Source organism: Pectinophora gossypiella, unplaced genomic scaffold, assembly GCF_024362695.1.
Source record: "Pectinophora gossypiella unplaced genomic scaffold, ilPecGoss1.1 Pgos_33, whole genome shotgun sequence".
NCBI classification, from domain to species: domain Eukaryota; kingdom Metazoa; phylum Arthropoda; class Insecta; order Lepidoptera; family Gelechiidae; genus Pectinophora; species Pectinophora gossypiella.
Genome location: NW_026063243.1, coordinates 122,241 through 132,833, shown reverse-complemented (window position 1 = coordinate 132,833; position 10,593 = coordinate 122,241). Strand labels below are relative to the sequence as shown.

The 10,593-nt window shown below is 39.1% G+C and overlaps 1 long non-coding RNA gene across 1 annotated transcript; it reads right to left on the bottom strand.

The window, feature by feature from the left end:
• Positions 1 to 2,887: 2,887 nt before the first annotated feature.
• LOC126381000 (uncharacterized) lies at positions 2,888 to 3,768 on the bottom strand. The gene is made up of 2 exons (XR_007568627.1): positions 3,352 to 3,768; positions 2,888 to 3,291 (listed from the first exon to the last, which is right to left on the bottom strand). It is a non-coding gene; the product is annotated as an uncharacterized LOC126381000 (long non-coding RNA).
• Between the last annotated feature and the right edge of the window lie 6,825 nt (positions 3,769 to 10,593).

The following is a 10,593-nucleotide window of genomic DNA, read 5'->3' as shown; positions in this document are numbered from 1 at the left end:
CCTTGGGCAAATAATAACATCAGTGTCTGTGGACGACGTCTGTTATAGAGACATTACGTTTTATATAGTGCAAAATAACGCTATACCTTGTTCTGTTATCATTGGGCAACAATTTTTACAGCACACAGTTATGGTAATGGATGGCTCGGATGTATATTTTATGCTTGAAAACGAAAATTGGTTGCAATGTGTTGCATGTGTTGTGTCTGATTTTGACATTATAGGACGTGAGGTGTCACCGGGAGTGCAGCGAGCAGTGGGTGAGTTGGTGACGTCATATCAACCGGTAAAGACGAGGGAAGCTCCCATCAAGCTCAAACTACACCTGAAAGATGATATCCCTGTAGCGCAGCGACCGCGTCGTGTGGCGTTAAAGGAACAGATTGAAATTGATGCTCAAGTAAAACAGTGGTTACAGGATGGAATTATCCGCGTAAGTACATCTGAATATTCTAGCCCATTGGTGTTGGTACGTAAGAAAGATGGCAGCTTGAGGGTCTGCGTTGATTACAGGAAACTAAACCAAAAAATGGTCAAGGATCAATATCCTCTGCCATTGATTGATAACTTGCTGGATAAATGTCATAATGCAACGATCTTTAGTGCTTTGGATTTAAAAAATGGTTATTTTCACCTTGGTGTGCATGAAGATTCAATAGAGTACACATCGTTTGTAACTATGAATGGACAGTACGAATTCCTAAAGGCACCATTTGGTATTGCCACATGTCCGAAGGTGTTTACACGCTTCATAAATATAATATTTCGTGATCTGATTGAGGAGGGCATTGTTCTGGTATTCATTGACGATATTTTAATTCCAGCAGAGGATGAACAACAAGCGGTGCAGCGGTTGGAACGAGTGTTGAGAAGAGCTTCCGAATATGGCCTGGATATTAATTGGAAAAAGAGTCAGCTTGTGGTGAAGAGTGTTGAATACTTGGGGCATGTTATTGGATGTGGAGAGATACGACCATCGCCCGAGAAGACGCAGGTAGTCAGGAGATATCCAGAGCCAAAAGATTTAAAACAGCTGCACAGCTTTGTTGGATTATGCTCATATTTCAGGAAGTTTGTGGAGAATTTTGCCATTGTGGCGAAGCCATTAACAGACTTATTAAAGAAGAATGTTCAATTTGAGTTTAGTGATGAGCATAGGAAGAGTTTCATCACATTAAAGGAAGCGTTGGTAACAAATCCAGTCTTAAAAATCTTTGACCCAAGAAAAGAAACTGAAGTTCACACGGATGCTTCAAGCATTGCATATTCAGCAATTTTAATGCAAAGGGATCCAGAAGATGGACAATTGCATCCAGTACACTATCTAAGCCGGAAGACCAGCGATGCAGAAAGCAAATATAGCAGCTATGAATTGGAAGCATTGGCTATAGTTGAAGGAATCAAAAAGTTTCGACATTATTTGTTTGGTATACACTTTAAAGTTGTTACAGATTGTAAGGCATTTGAAATGACAATAAAGAAGAAAGACTTGGCAATGTCCACCAGGGTGGCTAGATGGATAATTTTATTACAAGACTATGATTTTGAAGTGGTGCACCGTGAAGGCCAGAAAATGCGCCATGTCGACGCATTGAGCAGGGTACCTTATGTGGGAATGATATTTTCTGATCTTCATGACAGCATACTATATTCGCAAGATAATGATGAAGGTTTAAAAGCCATAAAAGAAATTTTGAAGTCTCAGTCTTTTGAAGATTATTGTCTAGATAATGGACTCCTGTATAAAGGACAAGAAAAGAAGTTGGTAATTCCGAAGAGTTTAGAAAGTGAGATAATTAAAAGAGCACATGAAAATGGTCACTTCGCAAAAACAAAAATGATGAGTCTCATCAGTAAGGACTACCACATTTCTAATTTAGAGAAGAAAGTTGAGAATTTTATCATCACATGTGTTCCTTGTTTACTAGCAAACCGAAAAGAAGGGAAGCAAGAGGGATGGCTGAACCCTATAGACAAGGAAAATGTACCACTACATACCCTACATGTAGATCACCTTGGACCTATGACGACTACAAAGAAACAGTATAATCACATACTCACTATTGTGGACGCTTTTACAAAATTCACATGGATTTTCCCTACTAAAAGTACCACAAGCAGAGAGACGATAGAGAAACTAAAGATTCATCAAGAAACATTTGGAAACCCTACTAGGATAGTGTCAGACAGGGGAACCGCTTTTACTAGTGGTGAGTTCCAAGACTATTGTAAAGAGGAAGGCATCCAGCATATTACCATCACAACGGGCATACCTAGAGGAAATGGACAGGTTGAGAGGATGCACAGGACCATCATATCAGTACTCACTAAATATTGCATAGAAGACCCTACTCTATGGTACAAGCATGTCAGTAAAATACAAAGATGTCTCAATAGTACCTACCAGAGAAGCATTGGCATGTCTCCTTTTGAGTTACTGACTGGTGTGAAGATGAAGAATAGGGAAGACATAGAATTATGTAGATTGTTGAAAGAAGAGGAAATAGAAAATTACTTTATAAATAGAGAAGATTTAAGAGAGAAAGCGAAACAGCAAATATTAAAAATTCAAGAGGAAAATGCAAGAACATTCAATAGGAAGAGAAAAGCAAGCCAAAAGTATTCAGTTGGAGATCTGGTGGCGATCAGAAGAACGCAATTTGGAGTTGGAATGAAGATAAAACCTAAATTCCTAGGTCCTTACAAGGTCACAACAATTAAGGGTAAAGATCGCTATGATGTGGAGAAACTCGACGACTTGGCGGAAGGACCGAGGAGAACCAGCTCGGCAGCAGATTTCATGAAGCCTTGGCCTGCAGGTGACAGCTCTGCTAATTAGAGAAGGTTTGTAGGTACACTATCACATAGCAAAAATTTTCATAGTGCAGTAGGTATTTTATTTCTTCTAAACTTTCAGTGCTGTGGCTGTGTGATGTAATATTGTTGCTACTTAAAAGGTTAATAATTTAATTAAGTGCCTGTTATATTTCTAAATAGTCTTGATTTATTGTACACTTTTATTCAAAATTAGCCATTATTGTGTATTGAGAGAATGTGTAATACTGAAACTTTACTATGTTGTGTTTTTTATTAGGATAAGAGTAAGATTATTTAAAAACGTTTGATGATACCTGCCTAACTTTTATTTTTATGAAAACTGTTCTTAATTTTGAGATGTTTGATGATACCTAACTTTTATTTTTAAGAAAACTGTCTTAATTTAAGATGTTTGATGACACCCAACTTTTATTTTTAAGAAAACTGTTCTTAATTTAAGATGTTTGATGATACCTAACTTTTATTTTATTATGAAAACTATTTGTTGTAAATTTTAAGATGTTTTGATGATACCTAACTTTTGCATGGAAGTGTTTGTTGCTGCCAGTCTATGCTATCATTGTATTTCTTAGCTCTGAGTTGTTGTTTGCTATACTTACCATAATTATTATACTTACTTGATTCATTGTAACTTTGTTTTGGTGGTCTGAGGGCAGACTTAACTTCAGGATGGCCGAGCTGTAGGATGACTGGGACGATGGAACGAACGGTACAGATTGTGTGTGAGTGAGATGATGTGAGTGAGATGGCATGAGAGGGGAAAGGAGAGAAGGAAGGGGGTAATGGCGAATGGTGTGTGACGGACGACGTGTGTGAGATAGTGAATATTTCTGTTAAAAATAGTTTAAAATAGTGGAAAATAATAATAAACTCAGTGTCTCAGTGAACTTGACGGATTTTATTTGTTTTACCCAACCTCAATTTCTACATAAATGTATAGCTGGCAGTTTGGCCATTACAGTAATAAGCGAAAATTCTAAATTCAAAATTAGAATTTCATTTGTTTATCTTATAAACGAAGTGAATCACTGTTTTGAGACAAATGTGTGTTTGGGGTTGGAGTACATTTAGCGTTTAAAAACTAAAAATTGGCGCCTATCCTTAAACTTTTTGTTTTTTATTTCAATACTGTGACTTTGGGACGTCTGAAAAAAGGTTTTTTTTCTAAAACGTATGGATACTTCGCCCACAGAAGCCGCCCAAGTTGTGGCATTGCTGGATTCTGGCCTTAGTCAGCGTGTTGTGGCTGCAAGACTGCATCTAAGCCTGTCATCTGTTCATAGAGTCTATAAACGTTATCGGGAGACTGGTTTGTTCACGCGCCGTTCAGGATCTGGCAGGAATCGGGTCACTTCTGAGCGAGATGATCGATTTATTGTAACAACTTCTTTAAGAAATCGACGCCTTAACGCTTTTCAACTGCAGCAGCGGCTTCGTGTTGTACGAAGGGTGGCTGTAAGTGACTCTACAATTAGAAGAAGGTTGAAGGATCGTGGACTGGTACCGCATAAGCCAGCAAATGGGCCGAAATTAACTGCAGACCATCGAAGAGCGCGCCTTAACTTTGCACGTGAGCACCTAAATTGGTCATACCTACAGTGGAGCAAAGTTCTCTTTTCTGATGAGTGTAAAATTATGCTGTATGGTAACGACGGAAGGAACAAGGTCTACAGAAGAGACGGAGAACGCTATGCACAATGCTGCATTGAAGAAAAGGTCAGCTATGGTGGCGGTTCGTGGACGGTTTGGGGAGGAATCAGCGCCGACGGTAAGACAGAGCTTGCTTTCGTGTCTGGGCCACGTCTGCCTGCACTAAACTGTCATCGGTACGTCGAAGAGTGTCTCGAGCCTCATGTGATGCCCTATGCACATTTTATTGGCAACGGCTTCATATTCATGCACGACAATGCTAGGGCTCACACCGCGGGCGTCGTACGAGATTATCTTAACGAAGTCGATATCTCTATTATGGAATGGCCAGCAAGAAGCCCGGACATGAATCCCATTGAACATCTGTGGGATGAATTAAAGAGACGAATTCGAGCAAGAGATCCTGCCCCAGAAACACTTAGCCAGCTGCAAGATGCAATCCAAGAGGAATGGGACAATATACCACAGCATGTGATCGTGACTCTCATCCGATCGATGAAGAACCGTATGGAAGCAGTAATTAGAGCTCGGGGAGGGAATACAAGTTATTAAATAAACGTTTTTTAGCTTTTTTTTTCATTTACGTGTGTTGTTTTATCCATTTCCTTTATACTCCATATGGAATAAAAATGACTCATTTAACAAAATACGAAACCTATGAAAAATTCATTTAAATTTAGAACATTAACATTAAGATTTGATAAGCTCATATTACTCACTATTAAACGACATTTAACATTTATTCCTAAATGTACACATTTTTCTGATAATCCTGACAAAACGTAAACTTGCAAGGTGTTTCGATTTTTTTGATGAGAAGTGTATTTACGTGACAATAAACATTTAATATATTTAAAACATAACCTTAAACAAAATTAATTAAAAAACACTGTTGTTTCTTTTATTGTTTTGAAAATTATTTACAGGGATAGACTGAGAATTGATGTTGTGTGATAATTACAGTTATTTGGTTTATATTTAATGAAAATTTTGTACATATTTAGAAAATAAGTTTTGGAGGCAGACGGGTACATTTAGAAACATAAATTTACTTCAGTTCACTTCAAACCTCTTTTCAATCTTGAAATTATAACTCTACAACACAACCATGGATATCCAAACTGTCTATTTACATTCACTGCTCCGTGATGAGTTAGTTTATGAAGTGAGTATTCGTGCTGAAGCACCAGCTGATACTGTTCTCAAATTGAAGAAACAGCTTAGGGAGTTGATCACTGGTTTCTCTCCGGATGAAATAATGGACGATGAACGAAAACCACAGGCTGAATTCCCAATCATCACCGAAAAGCTGAAGGAGCTGCAGGCAAAACTTGATTTAGCAGTGAAGTCTAGGGACCGTCATCACCTTATGCGTGCTAGGGCTTTATATAATCATCTTCATCACCGTCTTGAGCGTGTGGTATGCACGGAGTCTGTCGATAGGGACATCAAATTGAAGCTGAATAAAAATCTTATAGCTTGCAGTCACTCGTTGGAGAAATTGTTGACAACAAAAAACGTCATCGACCCGGAAGAGGAAAACAGGGTAAAAGGGACAAATGGTTCAGCAATTAATCTCATGAAGTGGAATATTAAGTTCGACGGCCGTATTAGTCCACATACGTTCTTGCAATCCATAAGTGAACGCGCCTCAGCGTTCGGAGTTAGTGACAATGTACTTTTCAAGTCCGCCTTTTGTTTCTTTTCGGACCAAGGTCTTCTATGGTTCAGAGGTGTTAAGGAGCAGGTTTCGTCTTGGCAGGAATTGAGTGAGCTTTTAGTCCAAGAATTCGCACCCGTTGATTTTGATTATCGTTTGCTGGGGGAGATTAGAGCTCGCACCCAAGGACAGGATGAACCAACACACATCTATTTTGCAGTTATGAACTGTATGTTTTCACAATTGAAACGACCACTTTCGGATAATGACAAATTGGAAATTTTAACGCACAATATTAGGCCCGTTTTTAGAGAGCAGTTAGCATTGCACGACATAGCTACGATAGCTGAACTTAAGGGAAAATGCCGTAAAATAGAATCTGCGCGACAAATGACACAGCTGTTTGTCGAACCATCTAAGCAGTCTAGTTTGAATAATGATTTCGTGTATAGAGGCAAAACGAAACCAGTAATGCCTGTCAGCGAATCCGCCGATAGTAGGGAAACCGAACAGGTTTCGGCAGTTTAGCCACCAATTCAGGCTCAAACTTTTAGGCAGCGACAACCGCCACATAATGAAAAGCCTGGTAGTTATGAAACTAAATCTGCGGCTAACAGGACAGTATTTTGTAAAAGATGCAAGGTATCTACTCACTCAACCGCAAGGTGTAGGGACAAGACAGTCAAATGTTTTAAATGCGGTCATTTAGGGTTTACGGTGAGGTCGTGCCCAAAATGTAATAACCCAAAAAACTAGGTTGCTCGGACAATAACGCCGATCCTCCATCGAAGGTCGAAGATGGGGATTGGAAACAATGGTTACAGGTAGTAACTAATTATTTTAAGCTTAACAACGTAGCTTCCGTTTTGTTCGAGCCCAATGATGATGACGTTCGACCATATTTAAAACTTAATGTCCTGGATTTGACAATTTATGGATTACTAGACTCAGGTGCAGCAATTTCAATTTTAGGTAATGGAGCACAAAAATATTTTGAATCATTAGGTTTCACAGTACAATCTGCGAAAGACACTAATGTAACTGTTGCGGATGGTTCCCAGTGTGCCTCTACGGGATTTTTAATGTTGCCCATTACATTTAATGGAGTTACCAAAATTTTGAAATTTTTTATAATAATTAAATTTAATACTAAATTTTTATAAATTTAGTATTAAATTAAATGTTATTTTAGGCGTAGACTTTTGGCGGGCATACAATTTAATGCCAGAAATTTTTGAAAGTGTTTCCTACATGAGAGGTCCACAAAAGTTTTTAGAAATGCCAGTCAACTCTATACAAGCTTATGACAGTCTTCCCAATGAACACAAGGAGTTAGCGGAGCTTATGATAACAAAATTTCATGACATTTCTTTTGAGCGCAAGGGTTTAGGTAGGACGCATCTTACTCAGCACGTCATCGACACTGGGGTTGCGCCACCGGTCAAGTGTAGACCTTATCCCATGTCACCGGAAAAGCAGAAGGAACTACATAAGGAATTAGACAGGATGCTGGAGCTGGACGTCGTCGCTCCGAGCGAGAGTCCATGGAACAATCCAGTCCTTATGGTTCCTAAAGCTGACGGTACATGGCGATTTTGTCTGGACTGCCGGAGGCTCAACTCTGTGACGAAAGGCGATGCTTATGCCATTCCCTACATACCCCAGATATTGGATAGCCTCAAGAATGCCAAGTACATCAGTTCTGTGGATTTTAAATCGAGCTTTTGGCAAATTCCACTCGACCCTAGCTCACAGGAGAAGACTAGTTTCACAGTGCCTGGTAGGGGGTTGTTTAAATTTAAAGTTATGCCATTCGGCCTATGCGGAGCTCCTGCTCGCCAACAACGGCTCATGGACATGTTGTTTGGACATCCTTTCTGCAGTGACATAACTAAAGGCATGATATTCGTGTACATCGACGATATAATAGTAGTTGCTGAGGATCTGGAAACGCACATACTTCTGTTAAAAGGCTTCACGATAGGATACACAGCGCCAATTTAACAATTAACTTTGAGAAGAGCAAATTCTTCCGTAGCTCTTTAAAATATCTGGGATATGTAGTGGATGAGTTTGGACTTAGGACGGATCCAGATAAGGTTCGTGCTGTTCTGGAGTTCCCGGTACCCAAAAATCCGAAAGAACTAAAAACCTTTCTAGGTGTCTGTTCTTGGTACCGTAGGTTTATTAGGAATTTTTCCACCATTGCGGCACCCTTACACGCTCTTACCAGCTCAAAAACCAAATATATCTGGAACCAAGACGCAGAAAACGCTTTTGATACTTTAAAAAACACATTAGTTTCAGCTCCAATTTTAGCCTGCCCTGATTTTAGTAAACCATTTTCAGTTCACTGCGATGCATCGAATTTTGGCGTAGGAGGTGTGTTAGCGCAGAATATTGATGGCCATGACCGCCCTATCGCTTATATCAGCAGATCCCTTAATAAAAACGAACGTAACTATAGTGCTACCGAAAGGGAGGCGTTAGCAGTTGTGTACGCGGTTGAGAAATTTGAACCATATTTGGGTAGTAGGTATAACAAAACAGTCATGACAGCTGTTTCGTCTTATGTAGCTGACGATCATAGGACATGGGATCTTAATTTATTTAAGGTGCAGTTTGCAATAAATAGTGCAGTGAACGAAACGACTGGTTTCAGCCCATTCTTTTTGGTCCATGGCCGGGAACCAATTATTAACGGTTCTTTTTATAATGATGACAGGGAATATGAGGTCTCTATGCCAAGGGACGAGTATGCGGGTGAATTTGGGGTCCTTCGGGATATTTTTCAAAAGGTTCGGGATAATATCGAGAAGGCTCACACGACGAACGCGAAGTACTACAACCTGCGACGCCGTAACGTTAATACTTTGCGCGAAGGTCAAGTGGTGTGGCGGAAAACGTACGTACAGAGTGACGCCGCAAATTTTAAAGCCTCGAAACTTGCCCCAAAATACGTACAGTGCGTGATTAAAAAGGTCTTATCACCCTTGGTATACGAATTAGTATCATTTGGTGGCAAGAACTTAGGTTCTTGGCATATAAAAGATTTAAAAATTTAATTTCAAATTGCCCCATGTTCCCCTAGTTATATTTTTTTTAAACAAAATTTTCCGGCTTGGATCAGTATATTTGGCACAATTTTTAAATTTACGTTTGTAAAGAAAGCTACAGTATTTTCTTATACATGGTTATCTTGCATAACATTTATTAATTAAAAATAAAAAAAAAATGGTGTGTTTACTTGTGTCGTAAGTGGCCTAGTAACAACCTATTTATTACGATCACGTTTTTTATGTAGTCTTTTGTTTTAAAATTACTAGATTTACATATAAATGTTTTATGTTCAATGTTTTTAGTGTGTTTATGGTGCGCTGATAAGACCCATACACACTAGCGTCTGCAACGCAGCGTTTTTATGAACGCCCACTTTAGCGTTCCATATTTTTTTTGTATAGGCGATTATAGCCAACTATTTAAAATAGTTTTTATGTTGCTCGTGACAACATTTTTATAGGCTTTATAATAGCCATTCCTTATAAATTAATTTTTAAAATAGGAAACCTTATTAGGTTACTCTTAGTTTAATTTTTTCCCTTTTGACGGAGCGGGTAGTGACTCCTTAAATAAGCCTCTAACAACTGTTGTTTTGTTTTTTGTCTTTGTCTTTAGAATTGGGGTATTGAGTGACACTATGAGAGTCGTCAGCTCAACAGGGGTATGATTGTGGGTAACATCCAGTGAAATGGATACTGGGTGCTACTATATGAAAGAAGTGAAAGGTGATCAATGAATGGTGATGAATAACAGGTCGGGGTAATTGTTGTGCTTAGGGTCGTGCTGTTTAGATGTTTGAGTTGTGCTTCGTTACGTTTTTTTTTATGAATTGTTTTGTCGTCTCGTCTTTAGAGACAGTTTTTTTTTAAATTTAGACTGGTTGTGCGCTCCAGGCTCTATGGCTGAGGGCAGCCGTGTTTCTCACCCAGTTCGAAACCTCTCGTGGGTAGGGGGGTATTGTAACGAAGCATTTCGGACCAACGAGCCTTGTAGCGACATCTTGTGGTTTCTGGCGATATAATGTTGTTTCACAGAACACAGATGGCGCTGCAGGGTTATCGATGGGCCCGAACATTTTTATAATTTTCTTTTGTTCTAAATTATATATTAAAATTATCTGCAACATTTATTTTTGATATATTATAATTATATTGTTTAAATTTTGGGATCAAACAAGTCGATCGATTGTTGTCGTTGATTCGGCGAATTTATGGTTTGGTAGATTTTTTCTAGTTTGGCAACTTTGTTCGTGGTTCTTGTGTCAGACTGACAGCTGGCTGAGCTGAGACAGGTTTTGGAAAGTGGGGACGTCGCAAGAGCGCCGGAGACTCCATTGCCGAAACCCCAATGTGGGCAAATATTAAAGCCACAATTTATCGGCGGCA